Source organism: Balaenoptera physalus (genome assembly GCF_965194825.1).
Source record: "Balaenoptera physalus genome assembly, chromosome: 19".
NCBI classification, from domain to species: Eukaryota; Metazoa; Chordata; class Mammalia; order Artiodactyla; family Balaenopteridae; genus Balaenoptera; species Balaenoptera physalus.
The window spans coordinates 52,756,198-52,772,121 of record NC_138900.1 but is presented as its reverse complement, the minus strand read 5'-3'; the positions used below and the strand labels follow the sequence as shown (position 1 = coordinate 52,772,121).

General features: G+C 37.4%; 1 long non-coding RNA gene across 1 annotated transcript in view; it reads left to right on the top strand.

The window, feature by feature from the left end:
- LOC309648078 overlaps positions 1–15,924 on the top strand; it is a 164,493-nt gene that overhangs the window by 65,519 nt on the left and 83,050 nt on the right. Inside the window, exon 2 of the long non-coding RNA XR_014256463.1 lies at positions 2,904–2,979. This is a non-coding gene — a long non-coding RNA (uncharacterized lncRNA). The remainder of the gene's footprint in view (positions 1–2,903; positions 2,980–15,924) is intronic.

The window sequence follows — 15,924 nt, the reverse complement described above, 5'->3', positions numbered from 1 at the left end:
TCCCATTGCTGCTTCCAGGATTTCTTATCTCCTGCCCTGGCAAATCATAACACACACACACACACACACACACACACACACACACACACACACACACACCCATCCCTGTCCAGTGCACCCAGTGGTGGGGGGAGGGGGCAAAAAAGACAAAGTCATTTATATAATGTGTCTCCCTGCTGAGCCCTTAATGGCCGAAGCTTTTGTTCTGCATTCAGTGGCTGCGTGTGATGGGCAGGAAGCTGCAGTCTCCCTTTGTTCCATGGCCTTATTCAGCAATTTAGATCCATCATAAAAATCAAATATGCATGTTGCAATCGCCTTGCCTACAGCAGCTTCAATTTTCACCTTTCTTTAATTTGAACTCCACAGGGGAAAAAAGAGGAGAAAGGGAGAATGGGGGGTGGGGGAATTGTTCTGTGTTTTTGCTTAGTGGACTGTGAAAATCGGCAGTAATGAAAAAATATATTTTTAATCTCATAGATGCATCCCATTCAAAACAGCACATACCACCAAACCAGACTGGTAGAATCCCTTCTGAAAATGCCCTCAAACCATACCAGTTAGCTAAGACTCCAAAACTGGATGTGAAATGATGGGAAAAGAGAAAAGCATGAGAGTATTACAAAAGAGTAGAAACAGGCAGACTGTCTTTCAGGCTTGAGGAGTCATCCTTTTCAGAGAGGTGACACTACACCACTTCTAATTATGGCCAAAAAGAATGTTTTATGTTCAGCTGACAGTCATGAGTTTCTTTTGTAAAAGAAATGATTTGGGGAAAGGGTTCATAGAGGGAGTGAGAAAGAGATTACATTTAAAGATATATTTCCTCTCCAAATAAAAATGAACACATTGACAGAGATGTTTTTGTCCACTTATTGATTTGCACACTATATTTAAAAATTTCCCAGAACTTCAAAGGATGTGCTCCCTGGGGTTCAAATAAATTTGCATCAGCAGCTTTGATATTGATTATTCAGAAAAATACAGAAACCCTTTACCTATTTCATTATTAGACTTAAGCAGTGGCTTTACAGAGGGGTTCGTGCCCTAATATAAACAATATGGCCAATATTTATTCGATTTATTAAAAAAATGAAAGATCTGAAGAACTGTGCCTCTTTATGCCTGGTTTCACTTACAATATAGATTTTGAAGGCTCAAGCTAAAGTTGAAGCCGACCAGTTTGAAGATTCTTTGCCTGTTCTTATAAATGGAGCTTTTTTAGGGTAATTCCAGGGAGATTTGCTGGAGGCAACATTACACAGACACTGAACATAATATAGCATGGATGCACACTAAAACAGTGATGTTGGGGATCATTCAAGGTTGAAAAGCCTTTGATTGTCTTGAGTGGAGCTTCTTCTGGAAGAGGTACTGAATGAGTCTGGGATCAAAACCAATTTCACAAGTTTGATCCAGTTGTAATATGGAAATCTACCAGATTCTGCTATGACTAATTAGAGATGTGTAAAGAGGGTTTCTCTTTCCCAACATTATTGATTTTCCTTTCAAACCCCCTAGTTTCACAGAGAAAACCTCTGGCATTTAAAAGTGTTCAATTTACTACAGTTCACTGATGCATGTAATCTTTGCTAACTGCATCCCATTTTCTCTGAACTTGGTTTTTCAGGCCCTCTTATGTTCTGGGTGTGTTTTAGATTTACTTTAGGTTTTGAGTGAAATCAAAGATGCACCCAGGACACATGAGCACTGAGAGGATAAATTTAATACTGAATTTTTTTTTAGTTGTAATTTTTCCCTTCCCTCCATTGGAAATACGGGGAATTATCCATGCCCATAAAAAAGTGTAATTTTAAAAAGTGGATTCTACACAATTTAAGCTTACGTATGAGTCAAGGGATTTATGTCTTCAATCTTATCTGTCCTGGAAAAAGTGAAAAAGTTAAGATGGCTAATAGTACTTGGAATTTAAAACATTGGAGAAAATCTGTGATTGAATAGCATAAGTCAGGCAAAAGGTATGGCTCTATGCCACCTCAACTCCTCTCTCCCCACCCCATCTTTTAACACTGCCCCATATCTTTTAGAATACTGTGAACAGATATCATACCCTGTAACTTTTCATTGAAGTCCGGGTCATATGCTGGCATTTTATGTTTTCAACTTCTCTCATGAGGAAAGATGCTAGATAGATGTATCAGATGATAAACATTGCATATTGGAGAGTGAAGCCTTTTCTCTTTGAATTTAAGATAATTTAATATGTAAGGTATATCTTTAATTGAACATTTTCCTCTCTTTCATATGGGGACTTTTTTTGGTCCTTAGCTCTCTCTCCTTAAGAAATAAATTGTAGAAGGCACAGAGGTAAAAATTGTTTGACTATTTTCTTGACCAGTCTTCCTTTTCAGGGCACCTGGTTTACATTTCAGTCATTCCAACTACGAACATTATTCTTACCTATGCTTTACACATAAATGTTAAATTTCTTTTCCCTCAAGATTTGAGAGTACTCAGAGTGCCTCTTTCCCCTCGGTATTAAATCCATGTTGAACTAATGACAAGTCTCAATATATACAGTCTGTATATATATATATATATAGAGAGAGAGAGAGAGAGAGAGAGAGAGAGATATTTTATATATATAGCCTGTATATAGAGCCTGTCTCTATATATACAGTCATGTAGAAGTTGAGGGTACAGCCTCCAGAATTATACATTCTCTGTTCCAATTCTTTTCCATCCTTGACCAGCTCTATGACCTTGGGAAATTTAGGCCTTAGTGTCTACATTTGTAAAATGAGTATACGAAGATAATAGCACCTGATTCATAGGATGGTGAGAATTAAAAGAGATTCTGTAAAATGTTGTTTCAGGTTGGGTTCCTAGGGAAGCAAACTCTCAGGTCAAACTTAACATTCAGGATGTTTATTATTTATTAGGAAGTGCATTTTGGATCAACACCTGTGGGAAATGAGCTGTACTGCATCCCAACAAAGACCTCAGCCAACCCCACAGGTAAGTTTTTTCAGTGAGAGCTGACAGTTGAGGGCTGTCTTCTTCTAGGACTCCCGTCAACTGGTGAAATAAGTCCTTCATTCCTGAGGGGGATCTGGGTGGCATGTTACAATGTCTACCAGAAGTATTTAGTAAGTGTTCAAGAAATATTAGTTATATAGTAGTAACAGTGTATATTTACCTACTAGACCATTCTTATTTTTCATGATCCCAAACAGTTGCTCCCATTATATATTTTAATTACAAGAGGCAGTATAATGTTGTGGGAAGAGCATAGCTCTGGGACTGGACTTCTGGGTTTGAGTCCCATTTCCCCAACTCTTTGAATAGTGCCAGGCATGTGATATACTCTCTTGTGCTTATTGTTATTACTATTTTCTTTCTTCTCTTAAGTTAGACATGTAGGTACTTTGGAATCAGAGAATTCTTGGTAAAAAACCCAGCTCTATCACTTACCAGCTCTTTTGATCATGGGCATGTTATTTAATGTGATACTCAGTTTTCACATCTATAAAATAGAAATAATGATGTCCTTCATAGAACACACCAAAAATATGAAGGAATTATGAGCCTGTGTTTTAGTTCCTTATCTGAAATACGGGAATATCTTACCCTTGGGATATTGTGAAGATTATGTGAGCTCATATATGGAAAGCATGTAGAATGATGCCTGACACGAGGTACACATTCAGTTAAGTGTTAGCTATACGACAGTTGTATAAAGCCCTCTACATAGTGCCTTGCATATGGTAAGCACTCAGATATTATTTTTGAAGTCTGTCAAGGATGTTTTCTTTCTTCTCTCCTTTTAGCCTTTATTTCCTATTTCATCTGGCCTGCTGTTCCTTTCTTTTTGATTAATCCTTTCCTCTTCCCTCACTTCTTTCAGGTTTTTGGATGTTATATGTGGGTCAACATTAAACCATATCCTCTAACAACTTTAAAAAAGTTAATTTTTTTGGTTCTTGAGACAATAAAGCTGATGAGTGATTAAGCATTATCTTCAGGTACAGGAAGGCTCTTGTTACAGAAAGGATGGTTGCCCGTTCTTGTGCATCTTCAGGACAGAAAAAGAGAAATAGACTTAAATGTTGCATAAATACAATATGGATAACCAAAGAGAATGATAGAATCTCCAACCCTAAGAGAGGCTAGACACAAAGAATATTCTTAATTTACCTAGAATAGCTGTGTACATGTGTTCCCAAAGAAAAGAGAAGATTCTTTGTTTTCCTATGCATAATGAAAAGGTTATTTTTTTAATTTTTAATTTAATTTTTATTTCATATTGGAGTTTAGTTGATTTCCAATGTTGTGTTAGTTACTGGTGTACAGCAAAGTGATTCAGTTATACATATACATATATACATTCTTTTTCAGATTCTTTTCCCATGTAAGTTATTACAGAATATTGAGTAGAGTTCCCTGTGCTATACAGTAGGTCCTTGTAGATGATCTGTTTTATATATAGTCATGTGTATATGTTAATCCCAAGCTCCTAATTTATCCCTCCCCCCCAACCTTTCCCCTTTGGTAACCATAAGTTTGTTTTTGAAGTCTGTGAGTCTGTTCTGTAAATTCCTTTGTATCATTTTTTAAGATTCCACATATAAGTGATATCATATGTTATTTGTCTTTCTCTGTCTGACTTCACTTAGTATGATAATCTCTAGGTCCATCCATGTTGCTGCAAATGGCATTATTTCATTCTTTTTTTATGGCTGAGTAATATTCCCTTGTATATATTTACCACAACTTCTTTATCCATTACTCTGTAGATGAACATTTAGGTTGCTTTCATGTCTTGGCTATTGTAAACAGCACTGCAGTGAACTTTGGGGTGCATATATCCTTTTGAACCATGTTTTTTTTCCAGACATATGCCCAGGAGTGGGATTGCTGGGTCATATGGTAGCTCTATTTTTAGTTTCTTAAGGAACCTCCATACTGTTCTGCATAGTGGCTGTACCAGTTTACATTCCCACCAACAATGTAGGAGGGTTCCCTTTTCTCCACACCCTCTCAGTACACGTGAAACCTTGTGCACACCCTGGAGTCTCTGTTTTCCCCAGTCCTATGGAGCTCTTGCACTCGAGCCCTACTGGCCTCAAAGGCAAATGCTCTGGGGACTCCTCAATGCCAGACCCCCAGGCTGGGTAGCCTCACATGGGTCTCAGAACTCTCAGTCTTGTGGGAGATCCTCTGTGATATAATTATTTTCCAGTTTGTGGGTCGCCCAGCTGGCAGGTATGGGTTTTGATTATATTGTGAAAGCACCACTCCTACCATCTTGTTGTGGCTTCTTCTTTGTCTTTAGATGTAGAATATGTTTTTATGGTAGGTTCCAGTCTTTTTTTGTCAATGGTTCTTCAGCAGTTAGTTGTGATTTTGGTGTTTTTGTGAGAGGAGGTGAGCTCAAGTCCTTGTACTCTGCCATCTTGTCTCTCACCCCTTGGGAAGATTCTAATGAATCCCCTTCTAGCCCCATGATCCTCTGATTCTGTTTTTCTGAAACATTTTAACTATAAATATTACCTGCTAGTGTGTACCTCGCTTGGGCTATATTCTTCTCTTGTCATACTGTCCTTCCTGGTTTCATAATAGCTGATGCCCTTTATAAACATGTCAGAAAGGATCTTAGTTTGGCACAGCCATCTGCTATTTCTAACAACTTATAAACGTTTTCTCTTTACAGTAGTGTGTGATAGTAAATAATAAGGTAGCCATAACTTTCTTTTGCACTCCAGCGGAAATAAATAGCCTGAATAAATTCACCTTATTCATACACAGAGTTTTTTTGTTTGTTTGTTTTTAATAGCTACTTTATTTATTTTTATTTATTTTTGGCTGTGTTGGGTCTTCGTTTCGTGCGAGGGCTTTCTCTAGTTGCAGCAAACGGGGGCTACTCTTCATCGTGGTGTGCGGGCCTTTCACTATCGCGGCCCCTCCCGTTGCGGGGCGCAGGCTCAGCAGTTGTGGCTCACGGGCCCAGTTGCTCCGCGGCATGTGGGATCTTCCCAGACCAGGGCTCGAACCCGTGTCCCCTGCATTGGCAGGCAGATTCTCAACCACTGCGCCACCAGGGAAGCCCCCCAGAGTTTTCTTTTTTATTATTATGTTTTAGATTTAAACACTGCCAAGTGTTAACATTTTACATTAAATTGTTATTTTGATAGGAACTTGATAGTATAATTATGGCCTTTATAATCAATCATGTAGAAAATAATCTTAATTAAATAAACGAAAACTTAAGGAAAAGGAACATTTTGCTTGAGTTTAATCCATAGGAATAAGAGGAAGAGTGGCACAAAATAGAAGCAGACATCTGTGGAAATAAAGGAGACAAATCTGCAGTTCTCAATGTCCTAGACTTCTCTTTTGAGGATATTATCATGTAAAGATCTAGGAAATACACAGCTTCAAACATACCCATATATATATATATATATATATATATATATGTATATATATATATAAAAGCTGTATTTTGATGGCAAAGCTATCATCTTCATCATACTTTGAACTACTGTAGCATCTCCTACCCAAGAATCTCAAATTCCCAGAAATTCTATACATAATAGTTATTACATGTTAAAATACATGAATCATAGACCTTTTCTTCATGCAAGTCCCTGGGAGTGTATGAATTATATCTCATTGTTTTTAGAACTTTTTCTTTGGGTTCCTTCTGATTATCTCCACTGAAGAGAGACCTGTGCCCTGTTGGTAAGTTTTTTAGAGACTTCATGGCACAGGAATATTCTCAATTATATTTCGTCATTAAGACATCATTCCTCAAGAATTTGAGGAGGCTAGATGGATTGTGAATGTGAGTGTGTGTGTGTAACCCACTAGAAGTTTTTTTTTTTTTGTATTTTCATATCTCTTGTGCTTGGCATGTAGTTGGTGCTCAATAAATAATAATAGTTGAGTGACTCCATAAAAATATGTTGTTTTTTTACAGTTATTCTTTTGGGATGCTTTATTTTTATTACATCAATGTCCAAAACAGTTCTGGAATTGCCTTCAGAGCCTGCAGTACAGTCTTTTGAATACACTCATCTTTTCATATCAGTTAACATGTGCTGACTGCCTATGGGGTGTGTGTGTGTGTGTGTGTGTGTGTGTGTGTGTGTGTGTGTGTGTGTGTGTATTTATTTATTTATTAATTTATTTATCATCATGATTTCACCCATCAATAGTTCATTTATTTTTAATTATAGCAATTGCCTGCCAATCTTCCATCTGTTAGTAACTGAGTGCTGAAAGGGAACAGTGAAAAATAAGAAATGGTTCCACTCCTCCAAGAGTTATAATTTAGCAATGTATGTACAAATTGAAATGTATGTACAAATTCTATTTGTAGAAGAAGTATCTGAGTGAGTTCCACGGAAGAGATAGCATCTCAGATGGATCTTGATGGATGTGGACAGCAGGCACAGAGAAAATTGTAACCAAGACCCAAAAGCAGAAAAGCATTTGGTTTGGTCAGAGAATGATGAATAGTAGTTAAGCTAGGAAAAAAAACAGGGAGATAGATCTCTGGAGCCAGAATCCCTGGGTAAAAATCTTTGTAGTGAAACATATTATCTGCGTTCTTTGACAGGTGATTTGAACTCTGTGTCTTGGTTCCTCATCTGTAAAATGGGGATAATATTTTTACCTACCTTGCAGGGTTGATTTGAAGAATAATATGTGTAACCACCTAGAATAATGCTGGGCACATAGCAAGTACTATGTAAGTGTTAGAAGGTGAGAGAGTGGAGAATCTTCCCTGGAAGCCACTGAAAGTTTTTGAGCAAGAGGGCAAAAAGATAGGAGTTATGCTTTGAGAAGATGATCTTGGTGGTACTGTGCATAATTGATCATCAGAAAGACATTAGTTAAAAGAGAGAGGTCTTGGAAGGAGAAATGAGGGCTTGGACTGGGACATTGACTGAGGGAATGAAAAAGAAAAGATGGATGCAAGAGATATCATAAGGTCCCTAATGACACATGCATACTAACTTCTAAAGCTTTTGAATTGAGAGTATCTTTGTTTTTGAAACAATCAAGAGTCATTTGGAAATAAATCTAGTGACAAAGGTGGGAGATTTTTAGTTATATAACAAAAAAGATGAATTTTAATAGTAGTTAGGTGGATTTTGTCTGTGGCTTCTGAAACTGATACTCAAGGCAATTCCAGAAGGAATTTGCTAGAAAACAAAAAATGTATATAGTACATTTATCAGTGGAATAGATACGTAATTTTCCCCACTGTAAGGGAAAATCCTCACTTGGTTGTATGAATGTTAGTGTACTTATTTTAATCATCAGTAATATTGTACATACTAACTTTTTAATGAAAACATTTAATAAAGTTTAAAAATAAGTCATAATTTATAATGATAATTTCTTGCATACATTCTTATAGAATGAGGATAAAAATACTTAAAGGATAAGGACCATAATTTGGCCTTTTATTCATTTTACTTACCATTTTCTGCTAATATATGTACCTCTTGGATGTTACCACATCTTGTTGATATTCTTTCTTTCTGTTAATATTTGTTTTTATATTCTATTAAAAAAATACCAGCTACTTAAAACAGAAAAAGGAAGGGAGGGTGGCAAGCCAGGATTTGTCAACTTTAGTAACGACGGAAGCTGGAGATGAGACTTCTGTTACACTTGGGTGATCTGAAAGGCTTTGCATAGCTGTTCAAAGATGCATTCTTGCACTGCCATTTTCTATATTCTATTGCAGTCCTGATAACGTTGGGTTTATTAAGGGTCTCTTTACCATATTGTTTGCCTTTGTGTAGTTCACTAAATGTTGTCCTCTGTGCTGATTCTATCAGCTTTCTCACTTTACACCTGCCCTGGAATGATGATAAAGGGCCGAAAGTTTCCCTGAAAGAATTTCATATGAAACATTGAACACTATGTTTTACTTAAGACATCCTTTTCAGGTAAATGAACCACAATGCAAGTTTTTAAAGTTAAATTGCTACAAATGTTTCCAAGATAAACATACAACTTATAAATCTTTAAAAATTATCAATTAATGAATACATAATGGGATATACATTTGCACAATAATCCACAAAATACAATGATTAGTAATGAGCAGTCAGTTAGGAAGGGCTCTTGTGACTGGAGACGACACCAAGAGTGGGGTTCTTTTCCACCAGATATGTCCAAGGAACTCAACATCTGTTTTCATTTCCCATAGTGAAAAAAGGTTTGAAACAATGTGTGATATCCTAAAAATGAAACAGAACTCCTTGATGAATTAAGAGCAGAAATCTGGATGGAAGTCATTGTGAACTGTAGTCTCTGCCTCTGGTTGAAAAGAAAAGACAGTAGGAAAATCCTTCAGTCATCAATTTAACCAAAAACGTCAAGACTGCCATTGGAGATACTGGAAGGAACTGGGTTCTCTTTGTCAATTCCAACATAGGACTTTCTTATTGATATTTGTTACCTAAGCCTTATTTTGTAAATGAAAACATACAAAAAAATCATTTGGCAGCAAAAATGCCAGTAATTATTTTTGAAACATAGTTGCTTCTCAGCTTAAAGTTAACCATTTGCTACCTGTATCTTCTGCCAAATCCAAAGATAATGGGTTTGCCAAGCCCAATAGTGGGAGATTGAGCAGCAAGAGACAGATTCAGGCTGCTAATTCTTCAGTATAACATCAGGCCAGTGAAATTGGAATGGGATGGAACCCATGATGGGCACGTTCCAAATTCCTAGATAAACCAACAAAGGAAACATATGAACATCCAAGAGTGTGAGATTGAATTCTCAGCCCTGCATGCCATTCTCTCCTTGAGTACTCAGAAAATTCAAAATCAACTCTTGGTTATAAACAAAAAAAATTACCTGCTCTAACCGGCTGGTTTTCATTTGTTAGCTATGGTGTCTTAGTCTGTTTGGGCTGTTAAAACAAAACAGCATACACTAGGTGGCTTATAAACAACAGAAATTTATTTCCCACAGTTCTAGAGACTGGGAAGTCCAAGGTCAAGTTATCAGCAGATTTGGTGTCTGGTGAGAACCTGCTTCTTGGCTCAGATGGCTGTCTTTTCTGGGTCTTCACATGGGCAAGAGGTGTGAGGGATTTTTCTGGGGTTTCCTTTATAAGGGTACTAATCCCATTCATGAGAGCTCTGCCCTCATGACCTAAACATCTCCCAAAGACCGCAACTTCTAACACTACCACATTGAGGGAATAGGTTTCAGCATACAAATTTTGGGGGAACACAAATATTCAGTCTCTAGCACATGATGTTATCTTGTAGCTATTCAGGGCAGCAAATTTGTACTAGTCCGAAAAGCAGAAATAAAAACTTCACTTTTTTCAGGGACATTTCTGGCAAATGAAAGCAAGAACTTTACTGTCTGTTGGAAATGGCAATAAAAACTCCAAAACTCTTTGAAATAACACATTTTGTTACTCTTCTACATTCTACTGACTGTCCTTTTTACCAGTGCTTTGAAAGGAATTTGAGCAGTAACTGGGCACACAACCATGCCAAGAATTTAAATTGAGCTGAGGGCCTTCAAGCAAATAAGACTTCTGATAGCAAACAGAATTCCCTGGTTTATAGGTTTTTTAATATAACTAGTTGTTATGCAGAATAACCTCCTGTGGGATATTGATTACTGAAGTATGTGTAAGCGCTTGCTACATTGTGAAGCATCATCAAACGTATCTCCTTTAGGATTGTCCCCTTCCCATTGATGGATATAGGGGTCATTCATTCACTCAACAAATGTTTACCAAGTGCATACTATGTGCCAACTACTTTTTATAAGTACTAGAAAAATAGTAATGACTAAAACATAAAATTTTATGCATAAATATGTAAATAAAACAAAAATGCATAACAAAAATGAATTAATAAAGAAGTTCAGAAAGTGTTAAGTGCTGTGAAGAGAAAAAAGCAGGCTCTTGAAATAGAGTGTGAGGAAGATTGTGAGTTGTGGGCAGGGAACAAGGAGAAACATTTTAAATAGGTTAGTCAGGAAAGGTCAATCTGAGGATCTGATAGCTGAACCAGAGCCATGCGTGTTGAGAAGTCTGCCATAAATTCCAGGTGGAGGGAACAAGCATTGTGAAGACTCTGTGACAGGAACACACTTGGCTTATTCAAGGAATGACAAGAAGGCCAAGTCATATAGTAAGTAAAGATCCTTGGAACTTGTAATCTTATAGCCACAGAATGACAAATGAATGAGAGAAGATAAGAAATGCTAAAATCTCTTTACTTATAAATTTTTATTTTTGCATGTGTCCTTTCATAGTTAAAAAGACAAGATGAACCATTTTAAAGAACAGAATTATCTTGACTGTTTTACTACTTTCCCTTAGTGTCCTTAGAAGTCTTTACCTTCGAATACCATGCCTCCATTCCTCCTTCTTTGACTATTCAGAAATATTCTCCCCAATGCTTACTTTTTGATAAAATTTACAAAGGAAATAGAGATTATTTCTTTTATGCCTTTTCATTATAATCTTATCAAAGAAAATGGTGGAGAAGAAAATGCTGAAGAAATACATACTATAGTAATTATATCTTTTGAAACAAATCCTGCCTTTGTTATAATAGATTCAGGCCATTATGTTCCATTAGGTCAATGTCACATGTGAATTTGGGCAGGTTATGTAACCTCTCTTGAACCCCAGTTTCCTCATCTATAACATGTGGAGGTTGAGCTCAGGGTTGTAAGGATTACATGAGATCGTGCACACAGCGTGTTTAGCATAGTAGTAGGCACATAGAATAGATCATGTTTATGGAGCACTTACTGTTATCATGAACATCTTCATTCCTTCCAGTCACCTCCCAGTAAACCTTTTCTGCAAACTTTTCAAGGAGCCCCAATAAAGCTTTATGTTGGCTTTTCCCTCAGCTCATGCCACTGATCAAATATCTTTCTCTTCAGTGTCCAGCTGAAAGAAATTGTATATTTATGAGACCATCTTTTGGTAACAAAAATGCCAGGAGCCAGTGGTCTACTAAAAACCTAGTATTAATTCAGGCTCCTGTCAAGCTCCTGACGAAACCTATACACACGGTGTAGCTATGCCAAGGATTCCAGAGCATAGGTGAAAATGTGTGAGTATGTAGCCCTTGATCTCCTGAGCTGCATTTGGCAAGTCTCTGGTCATTCATTTCTGTCTAATTAATGACATTCCTGGCATATGGGGATCATATAACACAGAATGTGTTCATACTCTGCCTGCAGAAACCCACTTTGTTCTCTACCTGAAAAAAAAAATTGGCAACCTCTGCTTTTTGTTTCTTTATTGTGTAATTTTGAGTACAGTTGTTCTCTCTTTCTCTTCTTTCCCTCCCTCTCTCCCTCTCCCTTTTTCTTTTCTTTTTTCCCCCTCCCTCCTCTCTTCCCACCTCTTCCATCCTTCCCTGTCCTTTTCTCCCTTCCTCCCTCCCTCCCTTTTCTCTCTTTCTCTCTCTCTTGCTTTTCTAGTAAAGGGAGAATAGAAGAACCTTTGTGGGGTTGGAGGTGGTCATATAATAGGAGGAAACTAACATCATCATCTGAACTGATTCTAGAAGTTTTCTTGAAACTCAAGAATAAGTTTGTTTCAGTAATGCTAACGTTATCATGGTCCTCTGAGAAGACCATGACCATTCCCCCTGTCACATTTTAGCATCTGCTATTTTCCTTGCCTAAATGCTTTTTTCTCTTCTTTCATCCTTCAAGACCAATCTTAAATCTCACCCCTTCCAGTAAATCTTACTAACTCTGGACTTGGTTGATCTTTGTTCTTCCCCCCACTATGCTGTTAGATACTTTTTGCTATTTAATTCATATTATTGAGCCTTGCATATAAGTTTAAAGGCTTGTTTTCCCAGTTTAAGTTTTTTTTAGAGCAGTGACCATATCATAGACATTTTTAGTTTCTCATTGTTTCCATTTCTCCCCACCCAACAGTGATCATGCTTTTTTTTTTTTTTTTTTTAGTTTATTTTTGGCTGTGTTGGGTCTTCATTGCTGCATGCGGGCTTTCTCTAGTTGCAGCAAGCGGGGGCTACTCTTCATTGCGGTGCGCGGCCTTTTCATAGCAGTGGCTTCTCTCGTTTTGGAGCACGGGCTCCAGGCACTTGGGCTTCAGCAGCTGTGGCACGCAGGCTCAGTAGTTGTGGCGCACAGGCTTAGTTGCTCCGCAGCATGTAGGATCTTCCCAAACCAGGGCTCCAACCCGTGTCCCCTGCATTGGCAGGTGGATTCTTAACCACTGCGCCACCAAGGAAGTGTCCCAATCATGCTTTTTAAAACACCTGAACATTCCTCCTTCCAAGGAAAAGGCCATGTTAGCAAAGTTTTAGACCTTTTGAACTGAATCAAAGACAACTGTATATTTTATAGCATCATAGATACTACACAAGGCAAAATTTAGCTGTTCTTGTAAGAAGCCTATCTATAATACAATAACAGACTGAGTTCAGTTAGAATGCCTCAGGGCATACCTCTATACCCTGTTTCACCCCAGATTTCCAAGTGAGTTTAGAACGTCTGAGTCAGAGCATCTCCAGAGTCAGTCGTCTCTGGAGAAGTCATGCCAACCCCCAAATAAGTTAAAAATCCTTGAAGAAAAACTAGTTTTTCTTGTTTCTCCTATTATATGTGTTTGATCCATTTAGCTTCTCATTTATACCACCACCAGAAGCTAAAGAATGAACACCAGAAGCTAAAGAATGAACACCAGTCATTCACGTTTAAAATTTTTTGTTGATAGGTTTAGCGATTTGTCTAGAGAAGATAAGGAAAAGTCTGGAGTAAGAAGAAATTTAGAGACTTTGATTTTCATTTATCCACTCCTTCATTTCATTAGTTAATGACAAACCATAAAAACAGATTAACACTTAAAAGGAAGATCACTGTATATCTTAGGAAGGAAATAATACTTGTTGAAGTTAAAAAATATGGGAGATTTCAAAATAAAGAGGATGGTAGCTAGTAAGCTTTATTAGATAAACCAAAGAATATCATTGAAATCCTGAATAAACAGACCATCTAACAGAGGAAGATATCTCTACTTGGTAACTGCATCCTGCTGTGTAAGTTTAAAAAGGAAGAAAAGAAGACAGTGCTGAGTGAGGTGCCATGTATACCTGGATGTGCGCTATTAAAAGAGGTGCTTGATTGCTCAGTAATTGCAGGGCTAGGATCTTGGGGAGGCCTTTGTCATCCCTCCTTGGCTGACACCAGACGATAGTGTGGCTCTGTGATAAGAAACAGAGGACTAGTGTCTCCATGGTAACTAACTGAGCTCTATATATTACACCTCATTACAAATGAGGATGGATAGTAAAAAAAAATAATATATTAACACAAAGAGGGAATATATATGTGTGTGTGTGTGTGTGTGTGTGTGTGTGTGTGTGTGTATGCATGTATTCTGTCTTCTATCTAGAAAATGAATAAAATGAAATAAAAATGTGATCTCATTGAAGGGACAAGGTTGATAGGCCTTTTTCCCCATTGCTGCAGGTAAATATTTCATTTTTCAGTTCCTCTGATGGTTTTGTTCTGAACCCACCAGCTGTAGCTTGAAAGATTAATGATGGGCAGCAAAAGAACCTGAGAAGAGGCAGAGAGTGAATAGAAACCAGCACCAGAGAAGAAAGAGTACTGCCTGGCCTTTGGGACAAATAAATAAGGATTTACTCAAGTCTGCTAGATTCATCCCCATAGCAGGAAAACCTGGAACCCATTAGAATGGAAACCTGGAGACTTTTATAATATAATGGTTCTTAGAGTTCCAGCCTTGTACGGACTAGTGACAGGAAAAAAGAAAAAAAAGAGGAAAGGAAAACCAGCAGTTTCTTTCTAATTTTCTCTTCTGTAGGTATTGATTTTACTTTAACACAACTAACTTTACTGTGTCTCTCCTCACATAAGACCATTACACCTATGTGTAGATCTTTATAAGGTTAAACACATCTCCTGAAAGCTCAGCCTGTCTGTGTCATGAAAAAGACCAAATTAAAGAAGTCATCAGTGAGTAAACCATTAACACGAGAAATTAAAAGTTTTGATTCAAGACACAGAATGCAAATATTTGGTCAGAGAACAAAGACCCAGGAGCTTTTTGCAACTATTATATTAGCTTTGATGTATTAGTCCATCTGCCTTTAAATGAATGGCTTTAAACTCTGAAAGAAGGATCTTTGGTAGCCCAGCAGGGATTTTTGCTGATCCTTAAGGTTAGTTCCTTCCCTGCCTGTGTCTTTTTCTCAACCACTTTAATTTCTGAACAGGTATTTGAGTCATTGCTAGAAATGGAATAAATGTATTTTTGAAACAGAATAGCTATTTCATTTAATCTAAGTAACACAGTTTTCTGCCTTTCAGTCCTTCCTACTGATTTCTTGCTCTTGTACAAGGCTTGTGAAAACTCTTCATTAGAGTCTTCCAAGGTAGGGGTGACAAAAAAAGGGGGGTGGTGTTGGTATATACCCGAGAGGAATCAAAATATATGTCCACACAAACACTTCTACACAAATGTTCATAGCCAAAAAGTGGAAACAGCCTAAACGTCTGTCAACTGATGAATATTTATATGTGGTATATCCATACAGTGGAATATTATTCAGCACTGAGAAGGAATGAAGTACTGATACATGCTACAACATGGAACATTGAAAACATTATACCAAGTGAAATAAGCAAGTCATAAAAGACCACCTATCATATGATTCCATTTCTAGAAAATTTCAAGAACAGGCAGATCTATAGAGACAGAAATGAGAAGAGTAGTTGCTTAGGGTTTGGGAAGGGGCATGGGGAGGTGAGAGTGACTGCTAAAGGTTACAGGGTTCCTTTCAGGGATGATGAAAATGTTGTAAAATTGTGGTGATGGTCATAAAACTTTCTGAATATACTCTAAGAAAACATTGCACTGGACATTTTAAATAGGTGAAT